The sequence below is a fragment of the Pinus tabuliformis genome, chromosome X (genome assembly GCF_031772625.1).
Source record: "Pinus tabuliformis cultivar Carrire ecotype Pingquan chromosome X, CPIR1, whole genome shotgun sequence".
NCBI classification, from domain to species: domain Eukaryota; kingdom Viridiplantae; phylum Streptophyta; class Pinopsida; order Pinales; family Pinaceae; genus Pinus; species Pinus tabuliformis.
In genome coordinates this window covers 1,602,006,628-1,602,030,902 of record NC_142308.1, presented here as the reverse complement: position 1 = coordinate 1,602,030,902, position 24,275 = coordinate 1,602,006,628, and the positions used below count along the sequence as shown (strand labels likewise).

The following is a 24,275-nucleotide window of genomic DNA, read 5'->3' as shown; positions in this document are numbered from 1 at the left end:
GCTTGCTTCTCAATGATGTCATACTTAAGCTCATCATCTCTCATAACCTTACTGAAAAAGGCTATGGGTTGGTCATGGGAATATTCATTTTTCTGTAATAGAACAACAACAAGGGTTGTTTTAGAGGCAAAAGAAAAAATACTAAATGGCTTAGTATAATTAGGGCTGGTTAAGGTGGGAACTTCAGAGATAGCCTTTTTTATTTGTTCAAATGCATGCCTAGAAGTGGGAGTCCATTTGACTTCATGGTCCTTTTGGAGCATGTCAGTTATATCTTTTACAATCTCTGCATAATTTGGAATAAACCTCCTTAGAAAATTAATCTTGCCTAGAAAAGCTTGAATCTCCTTCTTGTTTTATAGGTAAGGTCAATGTTTCAATGGCAAATACTCGTTTGGGGTCAATTATTACTCCCTCCTTTGAAATTATATTGCCCAACAATTTTCCTTCTTTGACAGCAAACAAGGACTTCTTAGGGTTCAACGATATTCCAAATTTTCTACACCTGTCAAAAATCTTCATCAAGTGCTTTAGATGTTTCTAATCAGATTTAGAAAAAATAGTTATGTCATCAAGATAAATAACCACAAATTTATTTACCTGACCCACAAAAGCTATGTCCATAGCTCTCTAAAATGTTTCTCTAGCACTGGTCAAGCCAAATGGCATCCCAGCGTACATGAATGTACCCTAAGGTGTAGTAAAGGTTGTCTTCTCTCTGTCTGTTGTATCAACATTCACCTTATTGTAACCTGAAAAACCGTCAAGCATAGAAAGTCTTTGTGCTCCTGAAACCATTTGAAGTAACTGATCCATTTTGGGCAAAGGATAATTATCTTTTAATGATGCTTTATTCAAATTTCTAAAATCAACATAGAGTCTTATTTCTCCATTTTTCTTTCTATCAGGAACTATATTTGCAACCTAGTTAGAATATTTAAGAGGGAGGATGATCTGAGCATATACCATTTTCTTAATCTCCCTTTCTACAGTTGGTAGAAGCGATGGATTTATCCTTCTAAGTTTCTGTTGATAAGGTTTTGCTTATGGATTCAGAGGAATCTTATGTTGTACTAATGAAGTATCATAGGTCTTTAGATCAACATAAGTCCAAGCAAAAACATCCTTATAATTTTGCAGTACTTTAAGATATTGAGCTTTGATCTCAGGGTCTAGAGATGCACATATTTTGATGTTTTTGGTATCTTCATCAGTTCCAATGTTAATCTCTTCTATGTCATCTTCTGAAGAAATGGACTGAGGGTTTCGGAGGACATCATTTTGATCAAACAATATTTCTAAAGGAATAAGTCCCTTTGGAATAAAATTATTAGATAATTGAATAATGTCATGATTAGCAATTTGGGTTTTAAAATCTGAAGTATCATTTCAATCTGCATTTTCATTTGTTTCAGTTCTATCTTCATCAATTTGTAGAAATGAAAAATCATGTATTATCTGCAGAAATGATTTCAACTGTTCATCATCTTCGAATATTTACCAATGTTTTAGATTATATAAGATAGATGGCCTATATTTGACTTGAATATGATAGAGTACATCAATATGATCAGGAATTTTAAAAGAGATAGCAGAGACAGCTAAGGCATCTGCATGAATATTCTGATCTCTGGGCATATGAGTCAAATTAAAAGCATCAAAGAGATTTTCAACTAAATCCCATACTTCATTTCGGTAGGACCTAAGTCTAGGGTGCTTGGTTTGGCAAGCATTTCTTACTTGCTTAACAATAAGTACTGAGTCAGTAAAAACACTTAAGTTTTGAACTTTTAAGCTTTTGGCTAATTGCAATCCTAAAAGGAAAGCTTCATATTCAGCCACATTATTTGTAACTTCGAAGTATAATTTACATGATTGGGTTATATTTTCTTTTTTAGGTGAAATTAAAACTACTCTAGCTCTTGCACCATATTTCGTGCAAGAGCCATCAAAGAACATTTTCCAAATATTAGTTTGGTTTGGTTCAGGACTTTCAACTACCTCTTCAATTTTGGCTTGAGTTTTATGTTGGTTTGAAGTGAGTTGAAAACAACCAAAGTCTTGATCTATTGCATAAATTGGATGGTTCCTTGGCTGGTCAGTCTTACAAATAGTATGTACAAATCTTACCTCTCTATATAATCTTAATTGCTCCCCTCCATAAACAGGAATAGTAGCATATGGCATATCCATCTGTAGAGTTCCCCCTAATTTGGCACAACAAGACCTAGAAAGGAGCACTCTAAACTTGGGAGGGATATCTGTGACACCAATATCAAGTACTATACTTTTCACTGGAATTTGGGCAAGGGCAACCACTAGATCCTTAATTAATCCTAAACAAGGCACCCTTTTAGAATCAAAGTTGTATAGGTCATGGTAGGATTTAGTGATGTCAAGTTTCAAATGGTCCATGATAGATTTTGGCATAAGGTTGTGTGATGCCCCTAAATCGAGCATACAATTATACAACATGGAATCATTTGTTTTAAGAGTTACATATAAAGGAGGCATTATCTCATCTATCATGTCTGAACTAGGGCCAAAAACTACTGCTGGTTTTTCATCTTGCAAACTTATGAAATCACCTTTAGCATCAGCCGAGGTATTTTGTATCCATTTTGAGACTTGGCTTTTATAACTAGGGTTTTTAGAAAGTTCTGACAGTGGAATTGGGATCTTAACCCTCTCTAATTATTTTTCAACACTAAAGGTAGTCAAAATGTTTTTACTAGCTTGGGTAATATCAATTAACTGATCTAAGGGCTGAATAAGAGTTTTTTGAGCCTCAACAGTTTTGGTACGTGGTTCAATGATCGAAGTTTCCTTTGGAGGTCTCCTAGGACTAGGCCTAAGCCTAAGATCATACCTCTTGTTTAATTCTGCAATTAAAAATTCAGAGAAAGCATGATATTTAGAGACTTGTGAAGCTTCCTGCTCTTCTTGAACCTGATTTTGTTGTGAGAGAGGAATGATAGCTATTTGATTGGAAGAAGAATCCATATTATTAATATCTTCAGTAATTGTCATAGTATTATCATCAAGTTGTTGGTCATCTATCAATAGAGGAGTAGGAACCTGTTGATCATTGCTAGGTCTCTGAAGAATTTGTAGTGGTGGATTTATTTTATACTGGCCTTGATTTTGGTTTTGAGGTCTAGTAACTGTTTGTTGTATTGTCTTAGGTTGGGTCTCAATATTTGAAATCCTATTTGATAGGTTTCTAAGAAGAGATGTTATTTCATCTATTTTTGAGCCTTCTGATTTAGTCTTAGAGGAACTAGAGGCTTCTTGAACAGATCTGAGTTTTCTTTGGGCCTTTTCTTCCTTAAGTTTTAAAGAAGTTGAGGCTGCCCTATTTGCTTCTACTTCTATAGCATTTATTTGCATATCTTCAAGAGTTATTGAAGTTCTCTCTTATAGCATAACAAAAAAGTCATCATCAAAAGCTTTAGAGAATCTAGACTTAGCTGCTACTACAGGGGGCTTACAATCGACAGGCATTTTGTGATAGAGTTTATTGAATCTTTTGATAAAATATGATACTGGTTCACTGAAGTTCCTTTTAAGCTCTTCAAATTCTGTGAGGAAGTAAAGAGGATCCTTTTTCACACCCCATTTATTTTTAAATATGGTTGTAAGCTCCTCCCAGTTTCTGATGGAAGCCACTGGTAATTGCCTAAACCAAATCCTCACATTTCCTTCAAGTTATTGTATAAACAATCTCATATAAACATTTTCTTGTTCAATATTCATGTTGTCTGCAAAGTCTAGGAAATCTTGAAGATGGTCCTCAGTTGAGAGACCCGTTTCTCCATTGTACTTGGGAAGGTATTTTAAGTATCTAGCTGGGAATGCATCAAGGTTATTAGGTAAGACTAAGGCAACATATCTAGCCTGTACAATAGGTCAAAAAGCCATGACAACAGGTGGTGTATGAGGTGCTTGAGGTGTATGAGGTTGTCCAGGTGGAGTATGAGGTGTTTGTGTGGATGTAGAGGATGAAGAAGAAGTAGAGGAAGAAGATGGTGATTCAGGGGTTGATGGACTAGTTGGAGGTGAAGGAGGAGATGAAGGAGGAGATCTCTTGAAAGACTTCAAAGGAGTCCTAAGAACTAACTTTGGGACCTGTAAAGGAATACCTTATTTTGTTTCAAAGAGAGGATTGGAATATATAGAAAAGGTCTCCTCAGATTGTTTGGAAGAAGAAGCTTCAGGTCGGTCAAAAATGGAAGGAAAATGATAGGTGGTAGGGGATATGAAATCTGTGGGTTTATATTCTGGTATATTGACACCTAAATCAGATTCAGTTTTAGATGATCCTGGTGGTAGTGTGGGTATTGGATGAGATTCTAATGAATGAATAAGGTAGGCTGACTTAAAATCAACTCCTTTATCTAGAATTTCAGCAACCCTAGGTGATAAATGGGAGTAATCAGGATCAGTTGGGATATTACTATAGGGGTCAAATGATTCTAATTCTTCAGAATGCAGGATTGAAGAGGAAGAAGAAGATGGTTGGTGTCCCCTTTTAGAACTGGGTTTTCTCATAAGCCTTTCAGGATCTGACAGAGGTCTAACTATGTCAGCTTCTGAACGAGATTTGGTATATTTATAAGGTGCCAACTTGGGAGTGTGGAGTTGCCTAGGTGAATGATTTTAACCTTTCTAAATCCTTTAATCACCTTTAAAGGAAAAGAAAGAATGAATATCGTTGTCCCAAGAGAAACTTAAATGAAATTCGAATCCCTGGCAATGGCACCAGTCTGATGTTGTACCTCTAAGATAGTAGTAGGTCAGCTACTAATACCAGAGCATCTAAAATAATTGTTTTGGGGTTTTTTGTTTTAGTTTTGGAAGACCAATGAATGAAGACAGATGCAAAATTTAAATACTTAATCCTTTGGGTTATATTAATACTTCAGCAAAGGGCTGCTATAAAGCTTTACACAGTGATATAGATAAAAAATAGTGGTGAGAAGAAGACAACAAATAATATGATTATCACAGTTTCCAGACTGTAAAATAGAACAATCATAAGTGGGAAAACCTTCTAAACTACATTCCAAAGGTTCAAGGCAGTATACTTAAGCTTACACAAGATGCTGATGATTTACTGATTAGAGGGGATTAGCTAAACAGACAGTTCATTAATCCATTCTCTTAATATATGATCACTTCAGGAGCTTATAGGAATAAATTGAGACACAATTCTTCCTACCTAGATATCTCTATAATTCATAAGCATATGAAGAAAGACATAATGATTGATAACTGGAAAAACTTACAGGATAACACAAACTGTGTAAAACCAAATTCAGAATCCTCTGCTTTGTATTAAGGTTCCAGAAAGACTGAGTACATCAAGTGTCTAGAAAAGCTTCCTTCAAAGGTGGCTTCTAGGTTCAAAGTAGAATTAACAGTCAAGACTTAACAAGCAATGAACAATGAATCTTGAACTTCGAACCCATAATAACTCGAGAAGAGAGTTATTTATACAATAATGAAACTAAGGAAATATCCTAGAACTGATTAAGATTTATTCTAGGAAAGGAAAGATCTTCATATAAGAAGATAGGGGCAGTTGTTGAACTGCTTCTTGCTATCCCTTTTATTCAAGTTGTGCTAGCTTTACTATTTGATATTTTCCCCCTTTAAGCTACTTGACTGTTTGAATCCTTTACGCTTGGTTGACTTCTTCATTTGATCTTTCATCTGATACTCTTTAACTCTGTAAATATCCTTTGACCTTGCTGAGTAACCTTTACTATGAATTTCAGGGTTTTTACTGTGTTTTTCAACAGTAAATCCTTCATACTTGTCTTCAAATTGTATACTGTATTTTTTCTTTGTAAGCCCGAAACAGAAGCTTTACCTGCAAAACACAGAAACTGTTAAGAAAAACAAGGGTGACAGAGAAGGTCTTCAATGGCTTTACTGAGCTTGAAAGGACATTGGAAGGAGTCTAGAGCATATCGGAAGGTAAAATGATGGTTTTATTGGTCACAGAGGCTTATGGAGGCTTCGCTGTGTAAAACAGGCAAAACAGAGCGAAATGGAAATTTAGGCGTTTAAATGGAAAAACAGTCTTTTATTTGAATTGTGGCGCAAAATGAACAGTGACTATTTTGTTGCTATACGGAAGGCAGTTTTGGTTTTCTTCGCACCTTGATCTATACAGGATCAGAGGAGCTGAGGGGATAACCTTTCAGAGTCAACTCATGGCTGCATTTATTGGCCAGATCATTAAACCGTTCCTAGAGCGAGGAGACTCTGTGAAGGAATAGGTTGAGATCTGCTTCATATTTCTCACTGTTCAGTCTAGCATGGGAATCAATTTTAGCATCCAGAAGTCTTTGATGCGCGCGGATTTGCTCTAGTTCCGCTTGTAGATCAGCACAATGCAGGTAGTCTTCATTTCTTGCCATATCGTGGATGCTGGATGTTGTCTTACTACTCTGATTGGAATGAGAAAGACCTGGCAAGTATAAGGAATCCTGCCTTGTCAATGGGGACAAAGAAGGACTAGATAGGAGATCGCCTTGAGGATCAGAGGAGCTGAGGGGATAACCTTTCAGAGTCGAGGAAAGGGAGAAAAAAGGGATGATGCCACGGAGGAAGGAGGAGGATAGAGCACAGAACAGAGAGCTGAGGGAGATGCAGGCGAGGATGAAACGGAGAGTAGCAGCAAGCTGGGGAGACAACGGAGACCAAGGTCCCAGCCAAGCAGGGGATCGAAGAACAAAAGCAGAGGGTCGCATAAAAGACCAGTGAAAAATCGGTGCGCTGGAGAGAGGGAGGAAGCTCGAATTTATGGGATGAAGACCACAGAATAGGAGGTGCGGAGTCACGAGAGAGAGGAGGAGGGGATCACGGGAGTGAGGGGATCGAGGCAATCGAGACAGAGCAGAAAGGGCGACGGGACTGAAGGGAGGAGAGGAAATCTCAAACAGAGATTTGGCGGAGGTATAAAGATGCAGGTGTCTGTCAGAAAATCCCAAGAAGATGTTGCGGAGGACAGGGTCAGATGAAATGCCACAGATCATGATGGGGGATTTGGTTATGGGAGATGATGATGGGACTCAACGTTATTGCAGAGAAGATTGCCTTTGGGTTTGCAACAAGCTCTGTTGGCACAAATGTTAGCTTCTTTGTTGAGAGAACGGAGCACATGGAAAAATCAAAGTTCCATATTTTGACGGGTTAGTGCTTGACATCTGTTAATCGTTTGTTGAAGGAAGATATTGGATGCCTTTCGATTGCAAACCATGAGACTGATGATAGTGGCTGAGTCTCCAAAAATCATCGCTTTGCTAATTCCAAATTTTTGGAGTTGATTTAGTCCTTGAAAGAGGGCAAGAGCTTCTGCCCTGTTGTTGGATAAGGAACCCAGTCCCCACTCATAAGTGGCTATAATGCTACCGCTGGGATTGTAAATAACTCCGCCTGCACCTGCTATTCTTGGGTTGGATTTAGAAGCTCCATCGAAGAAGAGATAGTGGAGATTGCTGCCTCGGAGCCAGCTTGAGAATTCTTCTTCTTTGGTTCTTATTTTCCAACTATGCTTGGGGATGCTGGACTGGATGCTGGCATTACTTTCTATCTGATTGCTATTGTTTCTATCTAACAAATAGCCGATAAAATCCCTTTCCTCAACACAGAGGCCAACAACATCAATTTTCTTCAGATTTTTAGCAGAAATGGTTTCTAAAGTTAAACTTTTTGCCTTGCTGCAGAGATGCCTTATGATGGTTTCCTTGTCTTGGAATATCATACGGTTCCTTGCCAACCAAATTTTCCATAGAAGGGCATAGGGGAGAGCATCCCAGACCCATTTGGCTATATTGTTCTTCTTATGCTGCCAAGGGTAACTCTTCTTCCAGAGATTCAGAACCTCGCCAATGGAGTTTTGGGGATTCCATGGGAGATGGTCATTGGGGGATATTCCACTCCAGCAAGAAATTGCAAAAGGATAGGTGATAAAGAGATGTTGGATGGTTTCTTCTGCTTCTTGACAGTTTGGGCATCGAGAAGGTCATGCTATACCTCTCTTTTGCAGATTATCAGTGGTGAGAATTTTCCCTTTCAAGAGGGTCCAGATGAAGAATTTGATTTTGGGGATGGCCTCGGACTTCCATACAATTTTCCAGTGTGTCCAAGCAGGAGCAGGATGATCTTTGTTGCACAAATATTGGTGGCCAGCTTGAATTGTATAGTTAGAGCCTGTAGGATCCCATCGAAAACTGTCGATGCCGTTTTTAATAATGGGGGCAATACTGTGGAGGTGAGTCTGAAGGTTGTCGAAGCTCTCCTTAAGATCTATGGGTATGGGTGGAAAAGTCCATCCCATCCATATCTGCGAGTGGGTGTCCCATTGCGAGATTTGGTCCAGATAATGTATTCCTTTGTTGTAAAGAAAGAGAAGGATTTTATCCGTACCTAGTTGATTGCTGATAGATTGATTCCCCATTATTTTGTCTACTCCAATTTTGATACTGCTGCCTCCCTTGGGGACCTTGGAGGTGTTTTGGGCCAAAAAAGGGATTGCTTTTTTGCATAGTTTCCAAATTTTTGAACTGTTTCTAGTGGGTATTTCACAGTCCAAAAGCTGTTGTCTTGGGTAGCTTAGATATTTGAATTCTAGCACTCTTTTCCACCATGCCGGTTGTTCACTGATTAGTCTCCACACGATCTTGCCTCCAAAAGCCAAATTTGAGAGCTTGGGAGATCTAATTCTGAGTCCTCCACAATCCTGGCCTTGGATTACTTGCTTCCAGCTAACAAGATTGAACTTCTTTTTCTCATTTTCCCCCCTTGCCAAAGAAAATGGCGGAGAATACTTTCCATTTTATTATGGAAGATGGTTGGAGCCTGCATTAGTGTGAATTGGTAAAGTGGAAGAGATGAGAGCCCTGATTTTAGGAGAACAAGGCGGCCTGCCGGGTTAAGCCATGTAGAACCCCACTGCTTAATTGTGTCCTAGATTTTAGCTTTTAAGGGCCTAATGTTCACAGGCATTCCCAGGTAAGTGAAGCATTCCCAATTTAGTTTGCAAGGAACCCCAAAAGTGTTGGCTATATTATGGAGGGTTTGGGTTGTTGCATGCCAACCATAGATGCAACTTTTTAAATGGTTGATCATGCCTCCTGAATAACTCATATATTTGTCCAGAAGAGCTTTGAAACGACGGGTTATTGTGACAGACGCCCCTCCTATTAACAGAGTGTCATCTGCAAATTGGGAATGATTTATGTTTTTGACTCCATTCTCAAACTTTATGCCAGTGATGAGACCAGTTCGCCTCTTGTAATCTAAAGCTTTGCTGAAATATTCGGCCATCAAGATAAACAGGTAAGGGGAGAGAGGGTAGCCTTGTCTCAGCCCTCTCGAAGATTGAAAGGGAGGTCTAGGCCTACCATTAACAAGGGGGGAAATCCAAGGCCCCGTGATACAGGCTTTGATGAGATCAAGGAGGGGCGCAGCAAAGCCCATTTTCTTAAGGACAACAATTAGAAAGGAGTGCCTTACCCTATCGAAGGCATTGGCCAAATCCAGCTTCAGGATGAACCCTTTTTCTTTTCTGGAATGACTGGAATGAATTGCTTCTTGAACAAGAAGGATTGAATCAGAGATTTTCCTGTTGGCCAGAAACCCACCTTGATTTTCAGAGATGAGCGAAGGAAGAAGAGGTTTGAGGCGAGAAGCTAAAATTTTTGTGAGGATTTTGTAAGAGGAGTTGCAAAGAGAAATGGGCTGGAAACGGGAGAAGGTCATGGGGCAATTCTCTTTGGGGATGAGGGCTAGGTAGGTGGAATTGGTATAGCCTCCAATTTTCCCTTTGCGCTGGATCCATTTCATCATTTTGATAAGATCCTTTTTAATAATTCCCCAGTGAGCTCTATAGAAACAGATTGGAAAGCCATCCGGTCCAGGAGCTTTGTCTGGTTGGAGAGCCCAGATGGCTCCTCTTATTTCTTCTTCTTCTATCTCCTTGCTCAAGTTGTCATTGATTTCTTTGTTGATCCCACTAGGAAGGTATTGCAGCAGGTCTGCATAGTCTTCCTCTTCTTTAGTTTCTGTTAGGAGTGCTCTATAGTGATCTGAAGCTGCCTGTTTGATAGCACCTTGGCTGGTTTGGAGATTGCCTTCTTTATCTATGATAGAGGTAATGTTGTTCCTGATTTTCCGAGCTGTAGTTTGCTTATGGAAAAAAGCCGAATTTTTGTCTCCTCCTTTCAGCCATAACTGCCTAGACTTGATTCTCCATTTCTGCTCTTCTTCTCTATTGATGCGATATAGCTGACAATAGAGTTTGTCTTCACGATCTTTATCTTCCTGCTGAAATCCGCGCTCCTCAATTGTGCTATGGAGGTTCTCCAATTTGGCTTTGGTCTCTCTTTTCTCTTTTTCCGGCTCCGTGTAGCAGCTTTTTGCCCAGTCTTTTAGAGCATATTTGACTCTTTTAATTTTGCTTTCCCAGATGTATCCCAGCGATCCTTCTATGTGTTGCTGCCAACTGCTTTGGATAATATTTTTGACTGCTAAGTTATCATTCCACAGAGGATTGTACTTAAAGGGGATAGGCCCCAAAGAGCAGTGGGTTTCAAGAACCAGAGATGTGGGGTAGTGATCTGAAGCTGTGAAGGGATGGATGAAGGCGTAAGCTGCAGAGAAGGTGGAGAGGAGGGAGACATTCACCAGGATTCTATCCAGCCTTTCCATGATGTTGTTTTTTCCCAACCTTCGATTATTCCAGGTGAATTTGTAGTTTTTTGGGGCTACATCAATGAGGTCGTGGTCCTGCATGATAGTCTCCAACTGGTTTCTGTAGGGGTCTGAAGAGAAGTAGCCTCCTCACTTCTCATTGGAGTGCAAAATGAGATTTAGATCTCCCCCCAAAATAATGTTACTATTTTCTTCTTCATCTATATTGTCTTTAAGAGTGCCCCAGCATTGCTCCTTATCTCTATAATGGTTTGGAGCATAAACATTATAAATGACTATCCTTTGATTATTTGTAGTGCTCTCCAGAGCAGTCTTTATCCAGTGTTGATTGATTGTTTCTGCTGTGATACTCCAAGTGTTTTGATCCCAAAGCGTTGCGATTCCCCCTGAGGCTCCTCTTGATTCACAAATGTTGCCTTTGTACTGTTTATGATGTGCTATGATTTTTTTCATTTCTTGCTGCCCTTGCTTTGTTTCTTGGACTAATACAACTCCTGGTTTCTCTTGATTTATTAGATATTTTAAGGCAATTATTTTGGAGGGGTGCCCTAGTCCCCTACTGTTCCAGGAGAGGACTTTCATCATTTCATGTGGGGGTTACGAAGAGTTGCTCGCCCTCCCTGCTCCTTATTTGTTGTATCTTTGTCGATTTGTCCCAAGATGTAGGACTCTATGGGATTCTGGGTGCCCATGGCTATATCCTTCTAGGTATTTTCATCTCTCTGCTGCTTGGCGGATTTCCTTCCTGGCCCATTTCTCTTTTGAGTGTCTAAGGTTGCACCATGCTCCTTTGAGTTACTTCTGGTGATTCTAGATGAGGGTGGATCAGGAGGGAGGGTGGAGGAGATAGTCAGAGGGAGAGGGGATTCAGGGGTATCAGTTTGAGCCACGGAGGGGGGATTATCCTCTGGGGGAGTGAGAATATGGAAAGGGTTGGAGGACGAAGGAGGTGGATGGGGGAGGGGCTGGTCCTGCGGGGGTAGGGAGGAGTTAGAGAGGGACGAGGTGGATGGAATGGGTGGATTACGAGCAGAGCCAACTTTTGGGTTTGGCTTGGGGGTGGGGGCTGCTTTCTTTTTCTTAACTGGTTCCCATTGTTCGTCTTGCGAAGTATTCTCTACATCAACTAATTTAGTGCAACGATTAGAAAAATGTCCATATTCATGACATACCTTGCACTTGAAGGGAATCTGTTCATAGTCCAATTGCTGAATGTGAGTCCAGTCATCCACCTTGAGCTTGATGGCCTCTGGAAGTCCTTTGCCTAGATCTACTTCTACGCATATGCGGGCACAAGCCTGCATGTTGTCTTTTGGTTCACTGCAGTCAATGTATCTGCCCACAACATTCCCAATAGCTCAGACCGATTCGTCTCCCCAGTAGTGGAGAGGGAGGTGTGGAAGCCGAACCCAAACAGGAACAACGCTCGGAATATCCAACTCGGGATCGAAGTCCGGAGTCCATTTGTTGAGATATAGACCTCTTGAATCCATGAAATAGGGCCCATTCCTGAATATCAAGTCTTTGTCTTCTCTTGTTTCAAAATGAAAGGTAAAATACCCTTTTCCACAAAATCGAATGGAGATTTTGCCTTGTATTTTATCAGACCAATTCCTTTCAACCCATCTTTGTACTGTTTTTGGTGATGGCCAGAGCCCAGTAAATTGCCCAATGAGACCTCGTTCTACTAGAGCAAGAGCGGCCATACGAGGTAGAGCTGGGGGTAGATTAACTTCCTGCAAAATGTCGAGCTTCTTCACGAACTTGGAGATTGTTGGGCGAGGCCTCTAGGGAGGTAAGGACCTGACCAGAGCTGAGAAGGCCTGTTGAGCAGCGGCCGCCTCCGGTGAAGCCTCCAGAGGGGCCATGGCTGAGAGCTGAAGGCCGAGGCGCGATCAAGTTGGCTTGACCTAGCAAGGGTGCGCTCGGGGATCTGCTAGTCACAAAAAACCCTCCCAGTTATATTGTTACTAATAACATAATTAGATTTTTACCCTTAAAATTTCAAACCAATATCTTTACACTATAGAAAGCCTTAGAAAACCTCATTGTTCCCTCTACCAATAAACAAAATTTTAAGGAGTAGTCTATCTAGGCGGTAGAATGGCCCGTTTTCTGTCACCGGCCGGAAAATCGCCCGGCTCCGGCCACCGGGAATGTCTCCGCCCTCCGCCACCCTCTCTAGCTTCGCCACCCTCCTTCTCCGCTTCTCCGCCACTCTCCCCTGGCAATCCTGACATTCCCTGCCAAGGCCTGACAAAAAATCGGATTCGGATCGCAGGGAATGGGGCCTGACATCCCCTGACAGACTACTCCGATCGGGGACGAGCTATTGCAGCCGCGGTGTATTGTTCTGGGGAGCTCCTTATTCCGGTTCAATTCGAATTGTCACCCCCGCGCTGCAATGCATAATTTTCAATCGACATAGATAATTCGCATTGTGTTATGGACTGTTGCGGGAAGGAACGGACGCGCTGATACAACACAGTTGCTAAGATTGTCGCTGGTGCTGGAGTTCTCTGTTTTATCATTAGAAAGGTCGGGGAACCGCAGATTTTCGGAGGCCAAATCCCCATGGGCTGCGAGAAGAGCCTCTCAGAGGAGCAAATAGAGGAGCTAAAGGAGATCTTTGCGAGGTTCGATCTTGACTCAGACAGAAGCCTGACGCAATTAGAGCTGGGGGGCTTTCTGAGGACTGAAGCCCAGCGGCGAACAGATAGATGCCCTAATCAAGCGCGTGGATAGAAACAACAATGGGCTGATAGAGTTCCCGGAACTGGTGAGCCTGATCGCCCCCGGTGTAACGGCAGAGGTCTCGAATAACCAGAAGCAGCTGATGGAGCTGTTCCGCTCCTTTGACAGGGACGGTAATGGCTACATTACGGCGGCGGAGCTCGCGCGGTCCATGGCCAAGATGGGCCATGCCCTGTCTTTCCGAGAGCTCACTGAGATGATTGCCGAGGCTGATACGGATGGGGATGGAAGAATAAGCTTTGCAGAATTCACCGCTGCCGTCACTTCTGCTTCGGTCGATTATCTCAAAGCATCTTTGATGTAAATAAAAATAGGGTTCGTGTTTCTGTTTGTCTGCGGATGTGTTTTATAAATTGTAATTATTGTGTTATCTGGCAAGAAATATGTTTTGGCTTACCATTCTTTTGTGGATTTCTATGGGCTGGGGTTTAACTTAATTTTGGGCCAGGACCGAATTCTGGCCCATTGTTAAATTACTTTCAGAGATTGCTCTGCTACAATAGGTAGGCATAGGGACAAAGAACCGATGACTTATTCTATATCGATGTTAAGTTGCCCGCTGGCTTTAGACCAGGGCCCGAATATGAGATATTTGGGGGCTGTATGATTTTTTATATGTTATGTTGTCAATGTCTCATTTTGAATGAAGTGCGAAGTGTCAGTGTTTCATTGGTGTATTATGGGTAAATCTAAAATAAAAATCAGAACATGTGTTGATTGCTGATATTATACCACGAATCCTCAAAGGGTGTTTCAATCCTGCTTCGGTTTTCTTGAAAAACCCCAATAATTGTGTGGCTTTTGTTAAAAAAGAAATGTGCGATTTAAAAATTGGGAGGTTTTTACAAAAATAAATCTATTCTCTTAGATTATTTTCAGGTTAACGGAACCCTAGATGATTTTCAAATTCAGGAATGTAGATGATTTTCAGATTCAGGAATGTAAACATATATGTACTGGGAAATATTCCATTTTGTTGTAAAATCAAATGCTTCTATGGGTTTTTTTAAGGGCTCATATACAGAACTGACAGCGGGAAAATTAAAACTAGAAATAATAATTGAGTTTTGAATCATTGTGACAAACGAAACATCAGATCAGCTCACAGGATATATCCAAGGCTGCAATGAACTGAGATGATGAGCTTTGAATCGTTATAACTAAGTGACAACCAAATCTAAGCTGTAGCCGCAGACAAAACATCACATCAGCTCACAGAATATATCTAAGGTTGCAGTGAACTATAACAAGAACATCACATCAGCTCACAGAATATATCCAAGACTGCAATGAACTATAGCTTTGCATTCTGAAATGACCCAACCTCTCGGTTAGGAAGCTGTAGCCACAGGCAAAACATCACATCAGCTCACAGAATATATCCAAGTCTGCAGCAAACTCGAATAGGTTTGCATTCTGAAATGACGCAACCTCTCGGTTAAGTTAGAGCCAACTAAGATTAACAAGGGGCTTATTACAGAATGAGCTGTGAGGGCTTATTACAGGATGAGTTGTGTAAGAGATGTGGGGGAAATAGTTTCTACTGGTTGGATAGTTGGATAGATAATTTTTATTGCAGTCTATGTTGTAAGTAGTATAGGATAAAAAGTTAAAAGAGTTAATTCCCTGATTCGTAACAAAACAAAAAACAACCAACGAAACAATAAGGAAAAAAACAACAAACAAAAACAAGAAGGAAAATTGAACAAACAATAACTTAGGAAAAACTGAAAACAAGAAGCGGAACAATAAGAAAAAGTGATAACCGGTTCTCATGGTAGTTGATTTGATTTTAGGATGACACACAGTAGTTGCTTTTAAGCTGTCATTTTAAGAAGTTTAATGTGTGCTTTATAATGATTCAACAAGCTTTAGTATACTCGAGATTCTTCTCCACCATGAAAGGAGTGACCCAGTATATTATTGCTGCCTCACTAATACTTTCATTATGCACTATTTTAAGCATTGGCTTCTATTTTCAAGTTCCCGATTGTTTAAATTTATATTTTTAACAAGATGCTGTTGGCTGTGAACTTCAAAGGGCTCCACCTAACGAGTTACTTAAGGCACACGAGTATAAAGTGTCTGAAGGCATTGGCTTATTTTCAGAGTGGTGGTTTACAAGATTAGTGTCATTTGCCACATGCAGCAAACACAGAGAAAAACATGAATTTATATTTATAAACTTATGAAAGTTAGATTCAATTAATTTGTATTTTGACCTTCATTTAAAGGTCAAGAGTGTCTTTAATTTTTGAAAAGTTTTTAATCTTTTCTATATTTTTTAATAAAAAATACATGATGTTTTCTATATTCTTTAATATTTTAATAAAAAATACATGATACGTCTTTTTGATTATAATTTTTATATTCTTTAATAAAAGAATACAACTTTCATGTATAGATGATATAATAAATCAAAGTTTTGTGTTAAAAGAATTTGTATTCATAAACTTAAGTTAGATTCAGTGAATTAATATTTAGTCAAAAATCTAATAAAATAATACATGATAGGTCTTCTAAATTCTTTAATAAAAGAATACAACTTTCATTTATAGACAATACGATAAATTAAAGTTGTGTTAGAAGAATTTGTATTTATAAACATATGAAAGTTAGATTCAGTGAATTAATATTTAGTCAAAGTCAAATATTAATTCAAAGTCTTTAATTTTGAGAAGTTTTTAAAATGTTTTCTATATTCTTTAATAAAAGAACAATGGTGGTTATGAATATTGTTTATTGCATATAATCTAATGACATAATAAGGTTGAGATATTTTTTTTATATATAATTGTTAGGATACAGTAGACCTTTCAGAGATGCAATGAGGAATTTTAGTCATTATGTTAATGAAGAAAAACTAAGACACTTTGTAAGAGGGAAATACTATAGAATAGGTGAATGATAGACTAAGTGTGTTTGTAAAATCGAATGAAGAAAAACTAAGACACCTTGTAAGAGGGAAATACCATTGAATAGGTGAATGATAGACTAAGCGTGTTTGTAAAATTGAATAGGTAAATGATAGACTAAGTGTGTTTGTAAATGATAGACTAAGTGTGTTTGGAGAAGATACATGAACCTAAATTTTTTATTTAATTTTTTCTCGCTTAACTCTTCGACATTGAATAATTTTTCTTCATTTGCTAATATTAACCAGAAAATTTTCATTATGATAAGGTATCCACAAAATTGAATGGTGGATGCCCACACTAGGGAATGTGATTTTATTCCCACGTGAAAATGCTTGTGATGAGGGGTCATTAGTATCTATTGAGGGGATTAAATCATATTGAATTTGTTTATCCGTAAGGCTTTGTCAGTACTCAGATTTGGTGATCATAGTACCAAAGGGTGCATGCCAAGTGTTTGTTTGCTTAATGTTTAAAGAAATGCCTTTCAAATCATGATTATATCACTTATTGAGAGAACATCACTCCGGCACAAACCCCCTTGATTATGTGGCAGAGTGAAAATAAAAGTTGGAGTTCTCACCGGCTAATTCTCATTTTTCTCCACCATGAAAGGATCCATAGTGGATAGATTCTTACAAATTGCTTGCACAAGATGGTGTAGGAACAAAACATTTCTAATATTTAATCAAAATCAACCCCCCACTAAAAACACTGAATGATGAGAACTAGATTTTAGCGATTTCTTGCTTTGATTTTTTCTACTTCTTGTTAATGGAGGGGAATATTGTTGATTGCTTTTTTAGAACATTTGAATGGAGAGCGGAATAAGAGGAGAGATTGCCTTCATTCTCTTCCTTCCAATTAGTCTCTTCTTCCTTCTTTTCTGAATGAGGGCTTTTGTCAATATCATTAGAAGTAGTATCTTCCTTAGCAGTGAATTGATGTTCTCTAAAGGCACATGATCTAGATTTGGTTGATCTTCTTCAACTATGACTTCTACCTCCAAAGACTGCAAATCTTCATATCTATTACTGAAGTGAAGATGTTGGTGAGATTTAGGCCTCTTGAAATGAAGCCTCTTAAACAAATGATTCTTGTGCACTTCCTTGAAACTGGTTTGAATGCGCCTTGCTCATGAGTACTTTGAGAAGATAAAGTGATAGAAAGAGATTGAAATGTTGGAGCTTTTGGACAACTTTTTGCAAAGTGCTCATACTCATGACCAAAATTGCATTTAAAGGAACACACTCATAATCTAGAGCTTGAAGATGGGACCAACCCTCCAAGTCAAGCCTAATCCCCCTAGGGAGTCCTTTTGCAAAACCCATTTCAACGAAAATTTTGGCACAAGAGAAGTTGTTGTCCTTGCCCTGAGAACTAGTAATGTAGTGACCCAATTTGTCACCTATGGATTTGAAAATACCATCGTCATAGAAATGAAGGGGAAGATACATCAATCTAATTCCATGTAAGGATTAAAATTCAAAGTCTACTGGGTAAGAAATAGGGCCTAGATCTAAAGCTCAGATCCATTTCCTTCCTTAAAAAAAAAAAAAACCATTTCCATAATATAATATACCAGTGGGCTAATGATCCATCCAATTGTTAGAGATCCATACTAAAACAAAGTTGTAATGAGACCAAAATCGGGGGAACTTACTAATCAATCCTCTTTCCTTAAGGGTATTAACATTTTTCTTCCATAGGCAGCAAACCCCAAATCAAGAGAAAACATTGTATCCGCCCAATTTATAAATCTACCATGAAACAAACAACCATGACTATTCACTCGAAAATTGTAAAACCACTCATTGTACAAACAATAAACTCAACAATCCACTTTTTTCAATAAAACACAATACAACAAACACCACCAAATCTTAAAATCTAACACAAAATAAATTAGCCAAACTAAACGAACAAAACTCTAAATCTGCAACAACACTAAAATAGCCACGGTATAATGCACAATATTGTAGATTTTCCAAAATAAGTAGCGACAACTTAAAAGTGCAAACTCCCTCTAGATCGTCGGCTGGTTCCATTCATAACTATTGCATTTTTCTGTGTACAAAGAATTTCACATCAAAATATTTGTATAATTTAAGAACGAAAATGGTGAAAATTAGAAAATGTCGTGGGGAGTTTATATATATATATATATATATATTACAAAAAAAGCATAATTTTATATTAATATCAGATATTGAGGATAACAAATACCTTTAAAATTTTCCATATATGAGCCCCATCAGAAATGCCAACCACATGCCCACTATGAGATAGCAGTGGCAACATGGCATGTAAAGTGAAATATATAGTCCATAGTCCAAATACATAAACAGATGAAAAACAACATGGTCAAGAAAATGCCTGAATCAACAAAATACAAAAGATACCCTCAGAACATAATCCCTCCATCAAAACTGCTTGTACAGTGCGAAAAAGCAGCAGATCTTCACCAACAGAAGTTAAGAAGCAGATAAGAAAGTGAAAAAGACAAGTACAATATCAAAATTTTACACAATAATATAAGGAGGGAGATGGAAAACTTAGCTAGGGAAGGGGAAATCCTCAACATCAATATCCTGCTGGCCCAGGGAAATAGTTAAGTGCATTTTTCCAGTGGTACCAATTAAGCCCTTCTTCAATAATTCATCTGCAACCATGTTATGTTCCTTGTCTACATGCCTGATAGTGGAATTGTTGAGTTCCATCCATAACAATTCGATCCTCGTCAGCCATCCAAGTACTAAAGGATTTGTGATTTTTGTTGATCCCATAATATGATCGATTATAACTTTTGAATCTCCATGGATGTGAATGAGAGGAATATCCAGTAAAGTTGTGAACCATAGAAGGCCCCATAAGGCCATAACCTCAACTTTAGTGTTAGTGCCCCTGCCTCCTTGCCAGAAAGCTCTGAAAATCAGTTCCTTCGAGATGGCAAGCCAAAAACCACATCCACATATGTGCTGTTGTGCAACCCCATCAAAAAAGCCCATAGGGTATATCAGCTGAACTTCAGTCCTCTTGTGTCTAGGGGCCTTGTAGAAAATGTCATTTGTGGAATATAGAGTGTAGCAAATGATGATATTTTCAATAACCTTGTAGAAATTCTCAGTGCGATTCTGGAAGATGTGGTTGTTTCTCCACTTCCAAATTTCCCAAAAAAGTATAGGTAGGATGTTCCTCCAGTCAGCCTTTTGAGATCTCCACCATTGTAGACAGTCCTCAATGCAAACATGTTGGATATATGGAAAACCAAAATGAGAAGAGAGTCCTTTCTAGACCTGAGTAGTGAGAGGACAAGTGAGGAAGATATGGTTGTTGTTTTCAGATTCCTCTTTACAAATAGGACATATTCCAGGTCCATGCCATTGCCTCTTTTGCAGATTTTCCCATGTTAGATTTTTGTTATGGAAAACCAGCCATGTAAAGAGTATAATTTTGATGGGGATTTTGGATTTCCAAAAAACAAAAAATATGTGTTTCTCAGATAGATTTGTATCCATGGAACAGAGAGAGAGGTATATATCTGCCACACTAATGTTTTCTTTCTTCATCTTTCTTGACCAGATTAACTTATCATGTCTTCCAACTCACAAATCCCTAGTTGTTTCATCCCAGCAATTATGCGATCCCATACCAGGTCCCAATGACCAGATAAACCCAGTTCCTAAGCGCATTTCCAGATAGGATAAGGACCCCTCCAAGTAGAAATGGCTTGACTCCAGAAGAAAATGCCTCTTCTATTAAGGGCATCTATAAGTTGTTCCAGGATATTGTCAACATCACCATAACCCAAAAGACGATCAGAGCCAATGAGAATGTTGTGGCCCAAGCCAATATTCCAAACCAGATGTTGTAGAAATATCTTAGTGACCTTTTGGAAATTGAGCCAAATGGAAGATCCTTTTGTGGTGCCAATGGAGCCTTTTCGAAACCAATATATAAAATCATAATTCTTCAAGTATTTTTGTCTGATGACCAAACTCCAGGTTCCAGTACCAAAGATACCTCTCCAAAGAGACTTGATAAGTAATGCCTATCCAAAACGATGGAGATCTAGAATTCCCCACCCCCCATGACCTTCGGCAGAGTAATCTTAGATATTTTAGTAAGGTGAAATTTCTTTTGCACATGACTTCCCCCCCAGATAAAATTAGCCATAACCCGATTGAGAGAGAGGATGATAGCAGCAGGTATGTGGAAAAGATGGGCCCAGTATACCCCTAGTTGGTTTAACACAGCTTGGGAAAGGATAACACGCTCGCCCAGGGATAGATTCCTATATTCCCATCCAGAGATTTTCCTAAAAAATCTATCAACTAGCCAGAGCCAATCAACATTCCTATAATTACATGGTTTAATATGATATCCCAAATATTTCATACCCAGACCCATCAACTTGGCTTCAATACCAAACAAGTTTTTTATGTATACAATGGTATCCAAATCACAGTCTTCATGATATAAAATAGATTTTTGTGCATTCAAATAAAGACCATAAGCATTGGAAAATTTTCTGAAAATGTGAAAAAGGCATAACCAAGAAAGACGATGTAACATACCCATAATGAGCACATTGTCGACAAAGAAGCCATGTGATATGTTGATGTTATAGCCTATCTTGAGCGCCTGAAATTGTTCTCGTTCCACAGCATGAGAGATGTGCAAGCTTAGGCCATCCATAGCAAGAATAAATAACAATGGCGACAATGAGAAACCCTGTCTCAGTCCTCGTCCAGCCCGGAAGAATTTTGAAGGGTATCCATTAATAATCACTGAATAATCCACATTGATGACACATGCCATAATCCAATCCACACATTTTGGTTGTAAGCCAATTTTGAAAAGGACCAGCCTGAGGTAGCCCAATCCAGGCTATTGAATGCTTTTTTTAGATTAACTTGTAGGATGGCAACATTTAACAGTTAACTCCCACAGGAGAAAAATATACAATGATGCATCAGCCAAAATCAGGATTGTCCAAGAAACAAAGCATGGAAATTGATTTGAATCCAGTAGATGGTCTTTGACTTTTCTTAACAGTGGGCCTATTCTACACCATTATCTCAAGGTTTGTTGAGAGGATGTTACCTTATTTGGTTTAGGACTGGTACAATATGGCTCCTACTAACTTCAATGGAAAACTGTATGTGTTGTTATTGGTAATAAAGTGACAAGTGCTTTCCATTATGTGTAGACACATGGCAATTTGAATTCTATATTATGAATGCTTGGCATTCTTGTTTTACTCTGATCTATCTTGAAGCTTAATTCTTGGTTCTGAGGTAAGCAGCCAGAATTGTTTGGAATAACTTGTACCTTTTCAGTACACATTTTCAGGTTAAGTTTGTGTTATGTACTATCGATAATTGTCATATTTGTGCCTCTAGAAACATATTAATCTCGTTAACTGAGTTTCTTTGAATAAACAACTGTTAGTTTATTTTATCAGTTTACATGGAATGTTAAATTAAACAAAGCCATAGTAGCTTTAAACAGGTGCATTTTTCATTATTCATATACATTCTTGGAAAACACCACTTTGAAATCAAACTTTGTTTGTGTTAGATATGGATAATGACCTAGATGAAGCAATTCCCTTAATGACCTAGATGAAGCATATCTATGCCCTCTTAATTCTGACGTCATGGAATCTAGCTATATCTGAGCTCAGATATATTTATTAGTCGTACAAGAAGACTTCATTAATAAATCTAGGGACTTCAAGTTCTAATGTGTAGTGATTTCACATCTGCTTAATAGGGAACTATTTCAACAGCTCTTTGAAGTTTACAGAGATTTGGTGTCTTTATCAATCAATAATACTTGATAGCCCAATTGGGTTTGATACATGTATGCTTTATGATTATTATTGCCAAGTCTGAAGGCTATATGAGCCCTTAAAACAACCCATAGAAGCATTTGATTTTACAACAAAATGGAATATTTCCCAATACATATATGTTTACATTCCTGAATCTGAAAATCATCTACATTCCTGAATTTGAAAATCATCTAGGGTTCCGTTAACCTGAAAATAATCTAAGAGAATAGATTTATTTTTGTAAAAACCTCCCAATTTTTAAATCGCACATTTCTTTTTTAACAAAAGCCACACAATTATTGGGGTTTTTCAAGAAAACCGAAGCAGGATTGAAACACCCTTTGAGGATTCGTGGTATAATATCAGCAATCAACACATGTTCTGATTTTTATTTTAGATTTACCCATAATACACCAATGAAACACTGACACTTCGCACTTCATTCAAAATGAGACATTGACAACATAACATATAAAAAATCATACAGCCCCCAAATATCTCATATTCGGGCCCTGGTCTAAAGCCAGCGGGCAACTTAACATCGATAGAGAATAAGTCATCGGTTCTTTGTCCCTAGGCCTACCTATTGTAGCAGAGCAATCTCTGAAAGTAATTTAACAATGGGCCAGAATTCGGTCCTGGCCCAAAATTAAGTTAAACCCCAGCCCATAGAAATCCACAAAAGAATGGTAAGCCAAAACATATTTCTTGCCAGATAACACAATAATTACAATTTATAAAACGCATCCGCAGACAAACAGAAACACGAACCCTATTTTTATTTACATCAAAGATGCTTTGAGATAATCGACCGAAGCAGAAGTGACCGCAGCGGTGAATTCTGCAAAGCTTATTCTTCCATCCCCATCCGTATCAGCCTCGGCAATCATCTCAGTGAGCTCTCGGAAAGACAGGGCATGGCCCATCTTGGCCATGGACCGCGCGAGCTCCGCCGCCGTAATGTAGCCATTACCGTCCCTGTCAAAGGAGCGGAACAGCTCCATCAGCTGCTCCTGGTTATTCGAGACCTCTGCCGTTACACCGGGGGCGATCAGGCTCACCAGTTCCGGGAACTCTATCAGCCCATTGTTGTTTGTATCCACGCGCTTGATTAGGGCATCTATCTGTTCGCCGCTGGGCTTCAGTCCTCAGAAAGCCCCCCAGCTCTAATTGCGTCAGGCTTCCGTCTGAGTCAAGATCGAACCTCGCAAAGATCTCCTTTAGCTCCTCTATTTGCTCCTCTGAGAGGCTCTTCTCGCAGCCCATGGGGATTTGGCCTCCGAAAATCTGCGGTTCCCCGACCTTTCTAATGATAAAACAGAGAACTCCAGCACCAGCGACAATCTTAGCAACTGTGTTGTATCAGCGCGTCCGTTCCTTCCCGCAACAGTCCATAACGCAATGCAAATTCTCTGTGTCGATTGAAAATTATGCATTGCAGCGTGGGGGTGACAATTCGAATTGAACCGGAATAAGGAGCTCGAACAATACACCGCGGCTGCAATAGCTTGTCCCCAATCGGAGTAGTCTGTCAGGGGATGTCAGGCCGCATTCCCTGCGATCCGAATCCCATTTTTTGTCAGGCCTTGGCAGGAAATGTCAGGATTGCCAGGGGAGGGTGGCTGAGAAGCGGAGAAGGAGGGTGGCAGAGCTAGGGAGGGTGGCGGAGGGCGGAGACATTCCCGGTGGCCGGAGCCGGACGATTTTCCGACCGGTGACAGAAAACGGGCCATTCTACCACTTAGGTAGACTACTCCAAATTTTAACATATCACAAAAATAACAAATAAATAAATATTTATAATAAAAATAAAATATAACACATGTAAAATTAGGTGGAAAACCTAGGATCCCAAAAACAAAATAAGTATAATTATGCAATGTCGAGAACTACCCATCCCTATTATCACGTGAAAATGACAGTAACGCTCCGTGATTTAATGGTACGATGATTATGAACAATATTTTATTTAATTTTCTGCCAACACCTCGAGAAGACCGTGACTATTCATCTAGGGACCATTAACATAGTTCAAGAAACCT

The 24,275-nt window shown here is 39.1% G+C and overlaps 2 pseudogenes; one reads left to right on the top strand and one right to left on the bottom strand.

The window, feature by feature from the left end:
• The first annotated feature begins 13,174 nt into the window (after positions 1–13,174).
• LOC149146162 (putative calcium-binding protein CML16 pseudogene) lies at positions 13,175–13,808 on the top strand (annotated as a pseudogene).
• Positions 13,809–22,650: 8,842 nt separating this feature from the next.
• LOC149146161 (putative calcium-binding protein CML16) lies at positions 22,651–23,635 on the bottom strand (annotated as a pseudogene).
• Positions 23,636–24,275: the final 640 nt, after the last annotated feature.